Source organism: Trachypithecus francoisi, unplaced genomic scaffold, assembly GCF_009764315.1.
Source record: "Trachypithecus francoisi isolate TF-2019V2 unplaced genomic scaffold, Tfra_2.0 Lachesis_group18, whole genome shotgun sequence".
NCBI lineage: Eukaryota > Metazoa > Chordata > Mammalia > Primates > Cercopithecidae > Trachypithecus > Trachypithecus francoisi.
Window position 1 is genome coordinate 26,690,879 of NW_022681463.1, and position 21,146 is coordinate 26,712,024.

Sequence of the window (21,146 nt, forward strand, 5' to 3'; positions counted from 1 at the left end):
TTCTTATCAAAAATTAATTGAATCCGAAAGATAATCTAAGGAATTTCTTCCTCCTTCTGAATATATGCTAAAAATTGACAAAATAAATAAAATAATAATTTTCCAAACACGAATGGACAGAAGCAAAAACTGACAACGATCCCTACAAGTTGAGAACACATAGGCTGAGTCATGTGTTTGTTACAGCTAAATACCTTGACAGAGTTTCCAGTTCATCGTTCAGGTTGGAGGAATCCATGCAATGCTGGCAGACTCCTCAAGATGAGAAGTGAAAGCTGAGAGTTTAGGGAGACCAAAAGAGTAAGGAGGGGTATCAAGATGAAAACTTAAGCATACATGCCTGTGTGCACACAACCTACACACACAGACACTAGTGCTAACAGTGACTTGTGCTCACACACTGCCAGAAATAAACTCTGATTCATAGAATGGTAGACAGAGTAGTGGACAGAGAACTGTCTTACCTCAGGAGTAAAAAATACCCCCAAACTGAGCATGGTTTCAGCCATAACTATCAAATAGTAAAAGCAAGAACAGAAATATAAAAATGTTTCCAAGTTACTTTATTAAATTTCAGAAAAATTTTCAAGAATATGCATAAGAATAAGAACTATCCTTCATATAGGAAGGTAATAGTCACAAAGTTTGGCATCCAAAAACAAACAAACAAATAATCAAGAATGCAAAGAAGTAGGAAAAACAACATATAATAGGAGAAATGTGAATCAATTAAATATGATTCCAAACTTAAATTAACAGATGAGGATGACAAACCACTTCTCATAGCTATATCTCATATGCCAAAATATTTCATCAAAATATAGAAGATATATGAAAGAGCTAAATCAAACTTCTCATAATGAAATCTATGGTATGTAAGACTAAACATTCACTCAATGAGCATGACTTCCAGAATGTCAGCATATCCTCTCCCTGAAAAGCGAAATTAAACTGGAGAAAACTGTCAAAAGCAACCACTCCATCACTCTAGAAATTGAATAAAGGCATACAAAGAATTTGCTAATATTAATTTAAGGAACACTACTGAACCTCAATCAGAACAGTTGAATAAAGGCATACAAAGAATTTGTTAATTTTAATGTAAGGAACATTACTGAACCTCAATCAGAACAGTGAGATTACATGACACTTTAGCTAAAATCTGCTGCCTTCCTCCCACTGAGTTTCATGGCAGAGTAGTGATTCCAGAGCTGTGCAGGCCATGACTACCTGCAGTTCTGCTGTTCAAGTGGCTGACCTGATTAAGAGAAGAAGAGAAAATCACCGTGCCCATCGGAATTGTCAAAAATAAGAGATCGTAGTGTAAACATGAGGAAAGACTAACATCCCAGGTGCCTGAAGTTGTGATACTCATTAGGTAAAAATGTTAAAGCATACATTTAGGCAAGCCAGAAAGAGAACAAGGGAATCTAGATAATGAGACAGACACAGCGGGGCCTTGATAAGCCCCCAAAGAGAGATCTATATTGCTTCAAAATTCTGAGCACATGTGTAAAGTAGCGCGCACAAGTTCAGGAGAAATACGAAAGGGATCCAAGTCACTGAACATGGGGCCTTGCATGAGCAGAAAGTAAAAGGACAGGCAGACTGTAAAGTGCCTGAACTGGAATGTATTCCCCAAACCACAGACACAGCCATTACAAAGAATGGAAGTCTTAACTGGCTCAACAGGCTTAAGCACAACTTCTGAACAATCATCAGCCAATCACTGAATTATGCTATTCCAGGATTGACCCTTAGGAAGCCAAGTTTTAAAGTAAAAACAATAATTAAAAAAAAAAAAAAAGACAAGCATTTACATCACTGGCCACAGACTACAGGAAAGAGACTATTGAATTAGTCCATGAAAGCCACTGGAAAAATTAACAGTCAGACAAACAGCAGCACCATCAACAACTTTCAGTGCCATCATCATTCTGGATTGCTTCAACATATTATCTAAAATGTCCAGTTTTCAACAACAACAGAAAAATTATAAGATAGGCAAAGAAACAGGCAAGTGACCCATACAGAGTGATAAAAAGCAATCAGTAAAACTGTCTCTGTAAGTCTAAGATGTTAAACTTAGCTAACAAAGACTTCAAAATAGCTACCATAAATATATTCATACAGCTAAAAAAGTGCTTAGAAAATCAAGTTATAATATTACAACGATAATCAACTAGTATAGATTAGTGTAGACTATCAATAGAGAGGCAGAGATTTTTTAAAAGCATCAAATAGAAATTATAGTTTTTAAATTACAATAGAAGAAATAGGGAAAAAAATCACTAAAAGAGCTCAACACAAGATTTGAGCTGGCAGAAGAAATATGGAACTAATTTGATGATATTTTAATAGAAATATCCAATCTGAAGAACAGAAAGGAAAAGAGAATCAAGAAAAATGCATAAATAAAAAATATGGCAAAAATGTACTAAAGATTTTTTTAAAAGAAGGGATAATTATTTTTTAAGACCTCCCCTCCATATCTTCTATTTGATAGTGTCAATTCCAGTGTGGTACAGGGAACAACCTCACATTTCAGAAAAGCATGCAGCAAATAATTGAAGAATGTTGTTTAATTCATATAAGCAGAAACCTGGGTAAATATCATATAAATGGACTCTCAAAATGTTAGTCCAAGAATAATTTACTATATTGTAGAATGAGTTGACTTTATTTATCTGGGTCTATTTAAATGATTGTGGATTTTAAAAGCTAGCTTACATAGTTGGCAATGACTCTTACCAGTTTAAAACATTAATTGAAACTTGAACTTAAATTGTGTTAGCTTAGATTCAATTAGGTTGAGATACTAAAAATGTCCCAGAGTAATGGAGAGGAGAAAACTCAAAAGGTTTAGGGAAATAGGAATGCTGGGGTATATTTTTCATGTGCTGCTGGCACAACCACCTGCTTGATATATGCTCTTGCAGGTCAAAAGCATACTCACTTCACTTAAGCTTAAGCTGCATTAATGAGACGAGCAACATTATCCTCATAAACTCTGCTGTGGTGAGTGTGTAGACCATAAATTATGTTGGGAAAGACATCCCTAAAATGAATAAAGTGATTTCCATGAGTGTGATTACATCCAGAGCAGCAGAACCAAGATATTAGTACTTAGCAATTAGAGATAAAGTAAGCTTAAATACAATTATAGAAAGCAAGAATAAGATAGTAACTGAAATGCTTTGATCTACAGCTTCTTTGCAGTGATCAGTGAATGATAGATTACTAGCAATAAAATATGGGGTCAATGTACTAAGGTACTATTTCCCATATATTTTAGAAAATGATCTTTAGGTTTACTAAAACCATTATCTGTATTGCCACATGGAGAGTAATAACCTTGCAATGAACTATGGACCTTAGTTAATTCAAAGTTCTGTAATCACTTGATTCAATGTAAAGCTAGATTTCTTCATAGAAAGACCCTTATCACTGACAAATATATGCTATAATTATGTCTCCAATGCTATTCGTAAAGGAACTGAGGTCATTTACAAAGGCGACACAATGCTAGAAATGGATACTATTCAAAACATTTGAGGCTTAATAGATATAATTTTGATTTAATGCTATTTTCCAAGGATCAAAAGCAATACTCTGCCTATAGTCACCTGAAGATGAATGGAGTTTTGGTACAAGTTCATCTCACAATGGTATAAGGGGCTTGTAAGGACACCCTATAATTATTTTGGAAATTCTTAGATGAATAATTGAAATAAGCATAATCTATGGCTTTTAGAATCCTAACAAACATTAGCTCCTGAACCTATGGATTGAGAAATACTTGTATTTACTCTACATTTTTGCCAAACCCAGTTCTCATCTTCTTGTCCAAATAGAATAACTGCATTCCCTTTCACTCAGAAAAGTATTTGGGTATGCATAATAAATTAAATGTTCACCCCAGCTATTATAGTATGAAAAATACTATAAATTACTCTTATCAGGATAATGAAAATATATAATAGCACATATCTTGAGGAAATGCAAAAATTAGTGCCACAATTAAGACTTGGAAGATACAGAGATGAGGATTCTTATTCACATCCTCATGTAACTTGACTGTTTTTCTTTGTGCAAAAGTCAATGAATCTTAACAATAATGTGTGGATGATAATCTTACTCAGAAGCAAATACTTCTCCAGGCATGTTATATCACCTACAGCAATTTTTACCTGACACTTGGTTTAGAGCTATTGATTTGACAAATGCCTCTTCTCCTGTACAACGAATTACATGCAACACCTTGAGTTGTTTGCTATCATCTGACTAGGACAACGGGACAATTTTATGGTCTTGCCTCAGGGCTATGCCAGCTCTCATATTCTTATCCATAATCTCCTCCAGTGCTATCTGACATCTAGTCTCTGGACTTATGTCAGTCTGTAATGAGATAAGTGAAAGTTTACATTAAATGTGTACTTCTCTCATTGTAGGCCAATAAATATGCAGTTTTTGAATCAGTGCCAGACCACAGATCATACTTTGAGTACCACTGATGAAGTTCATCAAGATATTAATTGCTAGCCACAGACAATCACAGTGGTCAATTGAATTCATGACGTTATGCTGATTGGACTGAATAAGAAAAAAAAGTAGCAAGCCTATGAGATGCCTTGGTGTGTTACATATATCCCGGTTAATAGGAAACAAAGCTATTCATCTTAGTAAAATTTATGTTCAGTGGTCTGGCCTTGGAAAAAACAGACCCTTCAAAGTCAAAGACAGTTTATTACATCAGGCATTGACTATGAATGAAAAAGTGGGACACAGTTTTTTGTTGTTTTTTTGAGATGGAGTGTTGCTCTGTCACCCAGGCTGGAGTGCAGTGGTGCGATCTCAGCTCACTGCACCCTCCGCCTTCCAGGTGCAAGCAACTCTCCTGCCTCAGCCTCCCAACTAGCTGGGACTACAGGCGCACACCACCACACCTGACTAATTTTTGTATCTTTAGTAGAGACGGGGTTTCACTATGCTGGTCTTGAACTCCTGACCTTGTGATCCACCTGCCTCAGTCTCCTTTTAATGAAACTTTTTTTTTAACTTGAGGGAATAAAAATTATATATGTATGTTTCTGTGGCTCATTAATGAGTTAACCACAAAGTTGTGGTTTCAAGTTGGGCTCAGAGCAAGAGAAGACCTTGCAGCAATTTTAGGCTACTATAAAAGCTATTCTGATATTTTTGTTTAATAGCCAAGCAGATCTAAATATCTCAGTATCCTTGATGAACAGAATACTGTACAGATCTACCGTAATGCCTTAAATGGAGAATCACTAAAGGAACTTCCAGAGTATTGGAGAAAGGCCAGACTCTTTTTCTCCATTTTTGTGAAACAATTTCTGTCTTATTACCAGAATGTGTCAGAAAATAAATATTGATCATAGAACCAGCAAACTTGTTTATAAATTGGTTTCCATTTGATTCAACATGTTATAAAATTTGTCATGCACAAGTATAAATGATCATCAAGTAGAAATAGCATATACATGACCACACTTGAATATGTCTTTCTGATAAAAATAAATTACAGAGGCATGTGGCTCAGTGTCCCACTGCACTTGAACTTTCTACGTTACCTCTTTTGCTTCATTCCACAGCAATGGACCTGTGGGAAGTTTCTCAACACCAGTGGTTTGAAGAAGAAGAAGAAAAAATAAAGTTTGGTTACAGATAAATTTGCTGGCATCAATGAAAACATTTGGTGTAGCATTAACATTCTAATTGAAAGTGTTCCTGACACACTGGTGAAAGGAATCGTCTCTTTTAAGTTGAACTTTGAGTACTACACCTGGTTTTCTTGTTTTAACTGAAATAACACAGAATCACAAGGGCAATAGCGGTCAAAATTTTGACCAGATGAGCAGAATCTTGGAAACAATGGGATTGGAAGATTTGTGACTAAGAGGTTCGTAAAAGAAATGTGTGGATGAACTTCTCAGAAGGGGTGCAGTGATGAAGATACTTGTATTATGTTTTTATGTTTACAGAATAATAACAACAGCAGGGCCATGTCTTAGTAATCAGGCAGACAAGGTTATATATTCTATGTATTCCATACATTCTCTTTACTATCTTGCTTTCATAATTGCCTATGTACAAAGTTGTCATGACACCAAGGATGGAGGCTGAGTTAAACAATGTGGATATTTGTTTAAGGCTGGTGTGAAGACTATAATTTCTAACAGACAAACCTGCGAAAACTGAGACCATTTCTGAGCCCCTAGTATATTATCCTTCCTCCAGGTGAAAAAGCCACTCACCTGATAGCAGTATATAGCATTGGCTCCTTTTCTCAAGAGGAAAATCATCTACTCTCACTGCAATTTGCCCGTATTCTGGATATGGATTTCCCTTCCTGTTAACACCATCATCTGTAGGTTTCCAGCATGCCTTATCCAGCACCATGGTACCCAAATCCAACATTTTTCTGAAGGAACATTATTTCACAACAAAAGATGTGCAGCAGTATTCTCACGCCCATGTATTACATTGGTTTCATCACACAGCCCACGGCCCAGAAGCATTTGGTCTTTTTGTATGGTAGAATAACCTACCGTAAAGTTGAAGTGCTGTATGTTGAAGAGATGTTTCTAATATTTATGATAAAACAATCGTTCTTGGACTAACAATCGCGTGCCATAATAATTCCGTGTAGCATCTCTCACTATTAAACTATAGTTCTTCTGAAGAATGTTTACCTCCTGTCTTTGCAATTCTGGGCTCTGTTGATATAGAATTCTCAATTCCCAATAGGAAGAATGCCTCCATCAGTTGATACCAAAATAATTACAATACACAAGAAGTTATTTTTAAAAAAAATCTTATTGTGATATTTTACAAATGCTATACTATAGTTAGCATTTAAGTCTTTTCTGTGAACTAGAACCTTGTTTATGCATGTAACATCAAATAATTTTTTACCGAAAATGTTTACATATATGTTCAGTTACCAAAGATGTTCGTTAATAGCATACTAGTACCAGGGGTTCAAACTGATTTGCTTTCCAAAGTGTAAGGTAGTAACTATTTTGTAACACAAGCTTCCATTACACATGTGGTCCCCCTGTGCTTTTTTCTTTTAACTTATCCAGAAGATGACAAGCCCTCTCATGGTAATTAACATTTATTTTACATCTCCTCAATATGTTACACTTGTTACACATGATAAATGTATACTTACCGAATCAGTACATCTAGTTATTAAAAAAAAGTTTTAAGTTTTAATCTTATTGTTTTCACATAGTTGTGTTATCCTCTTACCTAATACTCACTTGTAAGGTCTATTTAGTTTCATTTCATGTGACTTTATATAATACTGATGACAACAAAAACTAACTCCAAGATGAAAAGTATAGTATATATTTAAGAGAAAGTTAAAATCCAACAAAAAATAAGTACATTTGAAATAGTGGTATAAGTTCCAGGTGATATTCCAAAACAAAGATAAATATCTAGATAATTTAAAAGTAGGTATTAAGAAATACCAGGTTTTTATTGTATGTAACATGAATAACATATGCTATACAGAAAAATAAATCCCAAGAGGATTTAAAATATAAAATATTTTAAAATATCAAAAACTGGCCAAGTGCGGTGACTCACACCTGTAATCGCAGCACTTTGGGAAGCCAAGGTGGGCAGATCATCTGAGGTCAGGAGTTTGAGACCAGCCTGTCCAACATGGTTAAACCCTGTCTCTACTAAAAATACAAAAATTTACCAGGCTCGGTGTCAGGCACCTGTAATCCCAGCTACTCGGGAGGGTGAGGCAGGTAGAATTGCTTAAACCAGGGAGATGGAGATTGCAATGAGCTGAGGTAGTGCCACTGCACTCCAAACTGGGCAACAGAGCAAAACTCCATCTGGAAAAAAAAAAAAAAAGAAAAAAAGTCAAATACATCAAAGCTCTTGCAAACATGTTTGTATGACAATATCTTTATGACTTTGGGATGTGGAAATGAAAAGCGTTCTTTTTTTTTTTTTTTTTTTTTGAGACGGAGTCTCGCTCTGTCGCCCAGTCTGGAGTGCAGTGGTGCAATCTCGGCTCACTGCAAGCTCCGCCTCCCGGGTTCACGCCATTCTCCTGCCTCAGCCTCCTGAGTAGCTGGGACTACAGGCGCCTGCCACCGCGCCCGGCTAATTTTTTGTATTTTTAGTAGAGACGGGGTTTCACCATGGTCTCGATCTCCTGACCTTGTGATCCGCCCGTCTCGGCCTCCCAAAGTGCTGGGATTACAGGCGTGAGCCAACACGCCCGGCCGAAAAGCGTTCTTTTTTTTTTTTTTTGAGACGGAGTCTGGGTCTGTCGCCCAGGCTGGAGTGCAGTGGCCGGATCTCAGCTCACTGCAAACTGCGCCTCCCAGGTTCACGCCATTCTCCTGCCTCCGCCTCCCAAGTAGCTGGGACTACAGGCGCCCGCCTCGTCGCCCGGCTAGTTTTTTGTATTCTTTAGTAGAGACGGGGTTTCACCGTATTAGCCAGGATGGTCTCGATCTCCTGACCTTGTGATCCGCCCGTCTCGGCCTCCCAAAGTGCTGGGATTACAGGCTTGAGCCACCGTGCCCGGCCGAAAAGCGTTCTTAAACAACAAACACACACATATATATCAGATAAAAATGTACAAGCACATCATATGGACATGCACACACACATTCATATCCAAATAAATAAATAAAATGAACAAAGTGACAAACTGTGGGATGACATGTGAATTATATATAGCAAGTTATGTCTTTTCAGACTACAATTTCAAAAAGTCAGAACAGGACAAAATATTCAATGAATAAAATCACTTGTATTTTTAAAAGTTCACAAAATGGGAAATACAAATGACCAATGAATATTTTTAAAACATTGTCAATCTCCTTAATAATCAGGATAATGCTAATTAAAGCAATAAGGTGTAATTAGTTACTTGTAAGCTTGGGAAAAATTTAAAGTAATCTAACAAAATCAACTGTTGGTAAGAATGTGAGAAAATGTGCAAGTTTATACCCTGCAGTGGAAATGTAAGTCAATTTTCACAAACTTACTGACTTAAGACCACACATTTATTGTCTCATGGTTTCAGTGGTTTTAGAGTCCAAGCATACCAACACTCAATTGAGTCTTCTGCTCAGGGTCTCACATGGCTGAAATCAAGATGGTAGCTGGGCTGCATTTTCAACTGGATGTATAATTAGGGATAGGTTATTGGCAACATTTTATGTGTGTGTGTGACTGTAGAATATACAGTAAGTTGCTTCCTCAAGGCTAGCAATGAACAGAGTCTCTGCTGGTTCAATTTTCTACCCTTCAGAATCTCAGTTTATCTACAGAAGTTAATGTTTAGGTCAGTTCCAGATACAATTATTTCCTTTTTGATTAAATTCAAGTCAAGTGTTTGGGTGCCTAATTACATCTACAAAATACCCTCATCTTTGCCAAATAACCTTATATCTTGGCAGTGATATTCTAGCACATTTGCCATAATCTTAGGTTAGAAGTTTCAGGTTGTGATCACACCCAAGCAAAGGGAAATAACACAAAGCCTGGATAGCAGGAGGCATGACTCTCTTGGGTCGTCATAGGATTCTGCTTATATAAATGTGAAGGCATTTATGAGAATAATTTTTAGTGCCTAATTAAAGGTATGTGTATACTGCATTTCTGTAACACCATTTCACAGATACATAGCCATGAGTAACTTTCCCACATATGTGCAAGGAATTATGTCAAAGGATAAATGTTTCAGCATTCTATGTGACAGAGAAAAATAGAAATCAATCAATTATTCTGTTAGACTCAATGGCTGGAATACTGTCTGCCAATTAAACAGAATGATTTAAATCTAAGTAGATTTTGATAAAAAATATATTAATTAAAAAACTTCAAAGTAATTAATAATGTACATATTTCATTTTTTTCTTTTCTTTTTTCTTTATTTATTTTTCCTTTTGAGACAGAGTCTAGCTTTGTCTCGCAGGCTGAAGTGTAGTGGTATGATTGTGGCTCACTGCAACCTCCGCCTCCCGGGTTCAAGCAATTCTCCCACTTCAGCCTCCCGAGTAGCTGGGACTACAGGCATCCACCACCACATCCGGCTAATTTTTGTATTTTTAGTAGAGACAGGGTTTCACCATGTTGGCAAGGCTGGTCTCGAACTCCTGACCTTGTGATCCGCCCGCCTCGGCCTCCCAAAGTGCTGGGATTACAGGAGTGAGCCACTGTGCCCAGCCTAGAGCACGTATTTCATGACAATGAAAATATACCTACACAAAGACAATATTACAGATTATTCATGCAGATATATATATAACCGAGTTAAAATGACTTGAAGTATAAATCAGACTGATGTTCATGGCTCCTTTGGGAGACAGCTGTATGAAACTAAGAATGTGACTTACAGGTGACTAATATTTTAATGTTTTAATTATATTTATATATCAAAATATAAAACAAATAATGCAAAAAGGACTCATTATATTGTTGTTAGTATATAAACTTTGAAGCCGAACTGTTTAAAATGCTGATCCAGCCATTTACTAGCTTTGTAAATTTGAGTAAGTTCATTTCTAAAGAGAGATACTAAAGGGGTAATCATACTGGAGATTAAAGCAGCTATTACATGGTTGGAATAAACTTAACTTTTTTTTTTTTATAAAACAAAAAATGGGAAAACTGATTGGATATATTGTAATATAAAGGAACTATGCTAATCGAGTGGTAAGAATTGTTTAAGTTGGTGTTTGATACAAAATAAGGTGGGGAACTAAATAAAATAAAACTGACTTTTGTTGAACCTTAGAGCTAGATAACTCAAAGTCATATTATTTCTTCTAATTGTGAATGTGTGTAAAATTTTTTATAATGAAAAGTTTTTAAAGAATAAAAAGTTAAGTTTTTTGTTACCCAACCATCCCTCAATCATTGTGTTTATTGATATTTTATAACATTCTAATTTGCCATTTTGTTTTAAATTTTAAAAAATTAAAAGGACAAAAAATCAGAATTTCTTTACCAATACTGGGTTAATTAACCCTACTAAACTTAGAACAAAAATAATTTACAAATGTAGTGTTAAATTATTAAAGATTATTTTTAAAAACTTGGCAATGCATGTGGCTTTATGATATTCTTGGTCTTGCAGTTTTGCCGTTATTAACCATATATGCCGCACTGTAAACACAACAATTCAAAAATATCCCCTTATTGTTCTGAATATTCCCCTATCTTGCATCTTGCATGGATAGGAATATATTTAGTGGCAGTGGGAAAAAATCTTGAAAGTATCTCAAACCATGGTGCTTTTATGACTGCCTAATCCATTGGTGCTAAATGATTGAACTTAGAATCAATAAAATATTTCTGACATGTTATGATATCTGAATGATATCAGGTAGTAGATGCGAGCTGTTTTCTTTTTCTTCTGTTTATTTTCAGATGTTTAAAATTGTAGGCAGAGTTGGTGGTACTCAACCTCTTTTCTCCTCTCCTTTCTATCAGTGATAATATATCTTTTCTACAGTGATTCATAAATATTCTGAAAATATTCTTATTACCTGCTAATGTTGTGTGTGTGAGGGAAGGAACATCTATCTCCCTGGGAGACATCTAAAAACATGGCATCCCTAAAACTATTTCTTCTATTATCAAATGTAGCAAGGAATAAAAAGAAATGTAGTGACAACCTACAACTTAAGAGACAATCAAATACAGTGAAATGGGCCTTATTTGAATCCTAAATCTAAACGTGGAAACTGACAAAATATATGATAATATAAAGGAACTATGCTAATAGAGTGGTAATAATTTTTTAAGTTGGTATTTGACACAAAATAGTAATAGAACAAGGAAACAAAATAAATTGACCTTTGTTGATGCTTAAGTCTAGAGGGATCAAAGTCATATTATTTTTCTACCTTTGAATATGTTTGAAGTTTTTCATAATGAAAAGTTTTTAAAGAACAAAAAATTAAGTTTCTTTGTTACCCATCTTACACTAGAAATTTATCATTCTGAATTTCTGATTGACCTTGGAAAAAATATTTTCTGACATCCTTTTAAAACCCGTTATCAGTTTATGTATGTTTTAGAATTGTCAGAGGATATCGTTGCTTTAATATCCGACTCAAAACTTAAGTTTAGACATATTTAAAACCAACTTAAATAAAATAAGGCAGAAAAACTGTTAGAACGTACTAACAGTAATTCTGTCTGGACAGTAACAAGAAAAACCAGAATATTTCCTGCTAACGCTTGAGGGTTTTTCTATCATATACTCTAAGTAATAGTCATTCCATAGAAAAGGCCCCACTCGTTTATTGTTTAAACAAATTATGTTACATTGTTTATAGATGGTATCAGAATTACTGTAAAGGGTTATGAGTGGATTTGCCAGAATGGCACATTAAATACGGCATGATTGATTCTTTGGTTCATTCTCCCAAACATTTTTATCATTGACAGAGCTTCTCGGAATATACTAAATGTTACAGTTAGATCATGACATAAAACACACGTATGCATGCATTTACAATTTTCTGAATGCATTATTGCATACAAAAACTTTATGAACCTAAGCAGGGTTATTGAAATGTTTGTTTTAAAATAATGAAAATATTTCATATTTATATTTTTTTAAAAAAGAAATGGGACACTTCATCATACCATAATCTTCTTTGTAATGACTTCCCTGATATCATTTTAAAAATGACTTTCTTAATTGACTTACAGTAAAAATGTTTACAAAATCATTTTCTCATATCTTTATAAAGATGAGAGTAGTCATCTTGTGTTTCTTCTTTACCTGGACATATTTCTCATTCTGGAAAAGAAAGACATAGCTTATATTTTCTCTTCTTATATAGTACATTAGTCCATTTTCAAACGGCTGTAAAGAAGTACCTGAGACTGGGTAATTTCTAAAGGAAAGAGATTTAATTGACTCACAGTTCCATGTGGCTGGGGAGGCATCAAGAATCTTACAATCATGACACAAGAGGAAGCAAACACGTCCTTCTTCACCAGGTGACAGGAGAGAAAAGTGCAGAGCGAAGGGAGAAGTGCCCATTATAAAACCAACAGATCATGTGAGAACTCACTCACTATCACAAGAACAGCATGGGGTAACCGTCGCCATAATACAATCACCTCCCACGAGGTCCCACCTTCAACGAGAGGGAATTACAATTTGGATTACAATTCAAGATGAGATTTGGGTGGGAACACTGAGCCAGACCGTATCACATAGTTTCTAAAATTCCGATGACATTTGAAATTAAGAATAGTATACTTTCAGGCCGGGCGCGGTGGCTCAAGCCTGTAATCCCAGCACTTTGGGAGGCCGAGACGGGCGGATCACGAGGTCAGGAGATCGAGACCATCCTGGCTAGCACGGTGAAACCCCGCCTCTACTAAAAAAAATACAAAAAATTAGCCGGGCGAGATGGCGGGCGCCTGTAGTCCCAGCTACTCGGGAGGCTGAGGCAGGAGAATGGCGTAAACCCGGAGGCGGAGCTTGCAGTGAGCTGAGATCCGGCCACTGCACTCCAGCCTGGGCGACAGAGCGAGACTCCGTCTCAAAAAAAAAAAAAAAAAAAAAGAATAGTATACTTTCAGCAGGATAACTTTACATAAGCTATAGCTTTTCTTCTTTAAATTAATTTCTATTGATTTCTGGCTCATGCACTTTTTTCTAATAATAAGCAAGATTCTTAGACCAAATTTAGTTGGTTTAAACATGCTTAGGAGACCATCCATGATTTGTGGATATGAATATTTGGCTAAATTTTTCATGAGATCACACCTGTTAAAAAGACCTTGATAATTTTGTGTTAGAAAAATTATTTCATTTTATCTGAACCATAAAAATAAGTAAATTAAAATTTCACCTTTGTCTTGAGCCTTCAAATATGATTTTTATTTCCTTTACCAGTTCTCCTTTGGAACCAGTTGTACCTTTGATAATTCAGGAGCAGGTCTAAGAAAACATGACTGTGATAAAACATAACAATAAATAATTGGATTTGATTAAACAATCAGCATAGTAACATAATAATTTTGTTTATTTCAAATCATGAAGTCAAAATGATTGCTCTGGCAGCCTCTTGCTCATGTAACCCATATATGATCCCCATTCTGCACTTCTTACAATGACTTTTTCCTTAGCGGGCATCGCTTCACCTGTTGGGAATCTCACCTCAGGTTTAATCAAATTCTTTTGTAGTTTTGATTCACATTGCCTTTTTAACATTCTGAGATAAACTGAAATTCTAAGCGTTATTGAAAGTCAAAACTCTTTTAACACTTCACAGGGAGCTGGTTTCTGAGAACTTTATTTAATATGGAGTTCTCCAGCATCTGTTCAACATACACCTTGAAATTTCTGAGTTAAAGCAAATAGATAAATGGTGCATGACCTCTATAAAAAATGTTCCCAGTGGTCTCTTCTTTCTATTTGAATTCATATCAGCTTTTATTTTCCCAGAGTTATCATATGCTGAAATATTTTAGTGTAAAACACAAAATATTAAATTATAAGATATATTCAATAAAATAAAATTCAGTTTACTCTAAGATCTTATAACAAATAAGTATTATGCTTCAGAATCTAAGGCCAAAGGTTTTGTTTTGTTCTGAGAAGCTACAAGATTAGATCACATATGTTGTTTGTATCTTTCAGCTTCTACACAGAATAATCAAAATGTATGTGAATAGCCCTGTCATAAATAATGTTTTCAGGACTTTTGTGCATTCTGATTTATCAAAGCATTTGTGCAACATTAATTTCAAAGCATGATCTCTTTGAGAAACTCCTTAAAACATAACTTCTTTAGTGTCATTTAAGTCTTGTCAATATTATGAAGTACATTACACCTATATTCATAACATTTTAAAAAATGAACAAAAACATAAAATAGGAAATATAGTAAAATTTTAAAGAAATATATGGTAAGTTTTTTACATTCATAATGATTCCATAAAGTCCCTTTGGAGCTATTTTATTAATATGAAAAACATGTTTTCCTTAAATTGAAAGTTGTTTTAACAATAAGAGATATGTTCACAATGTCAGGTTTATTAAAAAAGAAACAAAAGGAAAAGAAAAAGAAAAAGAATTGGAAATTTTATTTGCTGGGTCATAAGCTGAATGTAGAAAATGAGATTTTTGTCATTTCTTGAGTGTTAATGGATAGGGAAAAATCAGTTGAGAACAAAAATAACAATTCTGAGATGCAGAATGTAGGCTGCACAGCTGGGCTGAGCAAAATGCCAAATCATTGGCTTTAACTTACGTAGCATCTTTGACGGTCCATAACACAAATTCATGACCAAGTAATAACAGGTCACTTTGTATCATGAGGTTCAAATCACTTACAAAACTTTTAAACTAAGAATATTAAACTTTTTGGCTGGGCGCAATGACTCATGCCTGTAATCCCAGCACTTCGGGAGCCTAAGGAGGGCAGATCACCTGAGATCAAGAGTTCGAGACCAGACTGGCCAGCATGGTGAATCCTCGTCTCTGTTAAAAATACAGAAACTAGCCAGGCAAGGTGGCAGGCACCTGTAGTCCCAGTTATCCAGGAGGCTGAGGTAGAAGAATCATTTGAACTCAGGAGGCAGAGGTTGCAGTGAGCCAAGATCATGCTGCTGCACTCCAGTCTGGGTGACAGAACCAGACTCTGTCTCAAAAACAAACAAACAAACAACAACAACAAAAAGAACAGTAAACTTGAAAATTCCCAATCATTTGCTATACTTTTGCACTTCAAATTAATTTTAAAAATGGGTAAAACATGAGTTGTCTGATACTTTTCATTGTTTAGAGTGGTATTACCAAACATATCAATAAATATAATCAGTAAAAATATCAATAAAATATATAATCAATAAAAGTAAATCTCTTAGAGGCTTAACACTGCAGAACATTTTTCTTCATTAATTTAATCTAAAATGATTTTCCCTATTTGGAAGAGGGTGATTCAGAGATATAAGATACTTCTATCTCCTGGCTGTGTAGAAGGGAATGTTTATAGGGAAAACTGAGCAGGACTCAAAAGGGTATATAGACCCAACCACATCCTTTTCCCTAATCATATGGCCTCACAGACAAGTAAGTGAGACTGGGGGATTTAATCCAACACTGTAACTAGGACGAAGGGCAAACCAATTTAATTGTCATCCAGAAATCTCTCACACCCAACCTGCAGTACTTTCTGGTTCCGTAAAAATGTGTGGTGGGCCTGTGCAGAGTTGGAGGAGCAATTTTACTGAACAGATCAAGAGTTGGAGACCAGCCTGACCAACATGGTGAAACCCCGTCTCTATTAAAAATACAAAAACTAGCCAGGTAAGGTGACTGAATTTTGACCTAACCTGGTTTGTATTCTTATAAAATCAAATGGCAATAAGATTTAATTAAAAACTTTTAAAACTTGACATTTAACATTTTCAAATAAATGATTCTAAATCAGTAACATCTGCTGTTCTGGAATATATTTCCATCTTGTTTTCTTGTCACATGTCGGAATCTCAAAGATAGGAATGTGTAATAAAATTAGTGAGAATAAGATATATTATACGTGTGTGTGTGTATAGATATATATATGTATTTTCCAACTCCCCACATCAGTAGCTGAATATTCAGTGCTTTGCTCTGTTAATTTGTTAATCTGTGTATTTATATATATATATATACACACACACACACACATATATAGAGAGAGACAGAGAGCATATTATCAAGGGTAATAGATCCTTTACCTCTTAGTCTGTTTTACATAAATAAAGGCTGTAGCTGTGCTTACAGTAACAGTTTCTAGTATCTTCTTAATAAGTGTGTATGCCACCTGTGTTCCCCTTGCTTTCATAGATGGAAACCTATATGTTTGGTTTATTGCTTGTTGTAATTTAAGGGCTACTCAAATTCCAGATTAAATACTCATTTCATCCTGATTAGTTTTAAATTATAAAATTATGCTTAAAGATGACAAAATTGAAAAGGGTGAATATTTGTGAATCAGTATTAAATTACGCTGTAAATCTGACCACCAGTCTCAGTTAAAGACAATGTCTGTGAAGCTAAGAAACTAATAGCACTGAAGAATACATATTGCAAATTCAAGTAACCTTTTAAAGGAAAGCCTTTTCTTTTGGGGGATATTAATTTCCCATCAGATTTAGCATATCTGTATTTCCAACTAAATCTGACCCAGGTTTTTTACAGTTACTAAATAAAAATTGTAAGAATTAATATTGAGGCATGGATCTCCTGATAAGCTAGGCAGGGCAGCTGAAGATGAGCTTAACTCAAAGTTGCTTCTCATGTCATGTCGGTGCATGTGCAAAGCAGGAAAACAGCAAGGATATGTGGTCACTAGTTAATAAGTCTTAACTAAAGTTACATACCATTAATGGCTAGGTATTCTTATCATTATTGTTTTCACCATGTTTAGAGCAAAAATAAAAACAGAAAGCAGTCTAGATGTTTCAATTGAGGGTATGGAAACAGCATATCTGTTGCAAAATCATTAGAAAAAATCTATAGGGCAGGGAAAGAAAGAAACTCTTGCAGGAGGCAGGGCCAAGAGAAATAGAAAGGAGATACCTGTGGGCTAGAGTATGTAAGTCATCACCCACTTTGCAGCTGAAGATAATGTTGCATTTAATTCCTTTTCTGACAAACATGCACCACCTCAAATTAGCCTAGAGTCACAGAAATTGTGCTGACTCTGTCCTACCCACTGAGGACCAGAAGAAAAACTGACTTCTGCCATGAAAGCAACAACTATTGGAATCAGGGCCAGAAGCTTTTCCATATCTTGAAGCCATCTTATTTTTTTTTTTGCTGACCTAGCAGTTTCAGCAACATTGTGACAAATTTCCCACACAGAAGTCTATCCCTCTGAAATAAGGAGAATAGAAACTGTTTTCTTTTTGGTCAGGAGTGTGGGTTTTTTCTCTGTCAATGCATAAGTCTCACAAAGGCATCTAGGATACTTGCTGCATCCAGATCACCAGTTCTAATTAGCATGCCAGCAGCAAAGTGGATGGGCATGATGTTCTATGGGCTGTTGAAAAAATCAAGGCCCATGAGTGATAATTAGGGAAGACAGTCAGAATATTGACAGACTTTGATTTAAGATACTGCATGTGAACTGCTGTTCTGGACATTTGAAAGTGCCTACTTCTGGTGGTCTTTGCTTGTTGATATAAAGAGGGAAAAGAAGGCACAAAGTATTTTTCCAGCTCTCCACATCAGTAGCTGAATATTCAATGCTTTGCTCTGTTAATTTGTTCCAATAGAGAGATCACAGCTTGAATAGCAGCTACAACTGGAGTCACTAACAAATTATTCTCTGTAATGGATCATTCTCTATAATGGATGCCTGTGATGAGCACTCATAGTAGATACTAATGTCATTATATTTATCTTTCTCAACTTCCTTTTGAATAAGCTTCTAAGCATGTTCTTTTTTATTATCCTACATAGCTATTTGGTTCTATTCTATTAAATTGTTCATGAATCAGCATCAACCTGTTCCTCTTACTATATCTCTATTGAGGCACAGTCAACAACCAAATGTACTTCTTGATGTTTTGCCTATTGGCAGAATTTTTCCTCCCTACAATCCTAGGGTGGAGCCCTTTAGGGGACTGTGATGTTTCAGCCGTATACTTCTGGTTCATGAGAACTCACTGCAAAAAATATTTGAAACTCTATACTTTTTTTTTTTTTTTTTTTTTTTTTTTTAGTAACTGGTTCTAGGGAGCATTAAATGCATCATCAGATATGTAAGGAAGGAAATAGAGCAAGATACTGAAGTGCATGTCTCGGGAACCTGAGCCACATATTCTCTTAAGACCAGCCTAGGAAATATAGTGAGACCCTGTGTATTAGTCTGTTTTCACACTACTGATAAAGACATACCTGAGACTGGGAAAAAAAAGAAAGAAAGAAAAAAAGGTTTAATTGGACCTACAGTTCCACATGACTGGGGAGGCCTCAGAATCATGGTGGGAGGCAAAAGGCACTTCTTACATGGTGGCAGCAAAAGAAAATGAGGAAGAAGAATAAGCAGAAATCCCTGATAAACCCATCAGATCTTGTGAGACTTATTCACTATCATGAGAATAGCAGGGGAAAGAGCATCCCCCATGATTCAATTACTTCCCCCTGGGTCCCTCCCACAAGATGTAGGAATTCTGGGGGATACAATTCAAGTTGAGATGTGAGTGGGGACACAGCCGAACAATGTCACCTTGTCTCCACAAAAAAAATTCAAAAATTAGCTGGATGTGGTGGCATGTGCCAACAGTCTTAGTTACTTAGGAGGCTTGGGCAGGAGGATCCCTTAAGCCCAGGAGTCGTAGACTGTTATGAACTATGCTCATGCCACTATACTTCAGCCTAGACTCAAGGATTCCTCCTGCCTCAGCCTCCCTAGTAGCTGGGACTACAGGCATGTGCTACAACTCTGGGCTATATTTTCAGATTTCTTTTAGAAATGGGATCTTGCTATGTTGCCGAGGCTGGTCTTGAATTCCTACTCTCAAGCTATCCTCCTGCCTCAAACTTCCAAATAGCTGGGATTGTAGGTGTGAGCCGCAGGCCTGGTGGCTTTTTAAAAAATCGTCATAAACTGTTTAAATGAAATGTTTTCTGTAGTGTCCTGCTATAAGACTGTCTTATGGACATTAAAGCAAACACAAATACCATTCAGTGAAAGAAATTGTTAATTACATCTTGGATTATGTTAATTGAGTTAACTGAATCAGATGGATTTATATTTCATTATTTATTATACTTTACCTGAATATATTTAAGAAACTGTATACATATGGATTCCCAATTAATACTCTTTAATCTTAGGCTTTTAATAATCAATGTTTGAACTTTTGAAATATATGTGTTTACTTGATTCATGAAAACTATTGTAGACATATATAACTTTAAAAAGTTAATTGTCATATGTGAAATACATGAAAACATAGGTAGGTATAAATGTTTCTAACACCTGTTTTTTTAAAGGGTTGTTAGAAAGATATGGAAGTTAAGCAAAACCATCCTCTGTGCTATTGAAATTGACATTAAATTATTGCTTATTAAAAAATAAGTAAGACTAAGATGTTAGACACATGTGTTTCTTATAGTTCAAACATTCATCTATGGTAATGTCTAACATAATAATTATAATTGTAGTGATTTAAGATATATCTATCAATATATTATTTATAACAATTTCCTTCCATAAATTTGATTGGAGCACAATAGATTTATCTGTTTTTAAATGTTGATCTTTTTGGAAAAATCATATGATTTCTTGAGGAATATCCTTAAGCATCTTAAACAATAACTTTTTTCTTGGACAATCTATGAATGAGAATGTGAAATTTGGCAAAATAAAAAAATTTAAATGTTCATTTAAAATATCTACTTATGAGATTAATAAAACGTCAGAGGTTTTTAAAAATAGGCTGCAAGAGTTAACAGGGTATATTTAAAAGGTAAATTTGAAAACAGACTGTTTCTCAAAGATGTTGATTTAAACAGTCACATTCAAATAATAATGGTTAGTAGTTTTCAAATTAATTTAGTAGTTATACAAAAAAGGTTATTCTTAGATTCTGTTGCTGTTTCTCTAGGTTGACATAGGCCTGAAGTTTTGACCTTAAATAAAATCCTCCTTGTAACACTAGATCAAGAAATGTATAAGTTTATACTACTAGATCCAAGAAAAATGACATCCTGGCCATATTGTTTGATCCCATGTACCAGATCAAACAACTCTACTTCCTGTTGAGGTTATTTATTGAATAATGAATAATGAGATGCAGCTGCACCAGAAAATGGGCATTAGGCATGTAACCTTGAGGATGCTTTTTAATTAGCAAGAGAACACTCAGAAGAGATTCTGAGGGTTTCTCTGAACTGGAAACATCCAAACCCACACAGTCTTATCACTTGTGAATACCCAGAATCCCAGTGTAGAGAAACTGTGAAGTTGTAATGTGTGCCTGTGAGTGCAGTGATCTCTACTTTACTATTGCCATACATGCCATGACTTTGACTCATGTTTCTTCACTCCTCAGGCTAAAGAAACTTGGTATTGGGTGAAGCCCATTTTGTCTAATAAATTGATTTT

The 21,146-nt window shown here is 35.3% G+C and overlaps 1 long non-coding RNA gene across 3 annotated transcripts in view; it reads right to left on the bottom strand.

Annotated features, from left to right (window-relative positions):
* Positions 1-15,626: 15,626 nt before the first annotated feature.
* The window catches only part of LOC117063627, a 143,512-nt gene continuing 137,992 nt past the window's right edge, over positions 15,627-21,146 (bottom strand). For all 3 annotated transcript variants that reach the window (XR_004429020.1, XR_004429019.1, XR_004429021.1), the window contains one exon: positions 15,627-15,683. This is a non-coding gene — a long non-coding RNA (uncharacterized LOC117063627). The remainder of the gene's footprint in view (positions 15,684-21,146) is intronic.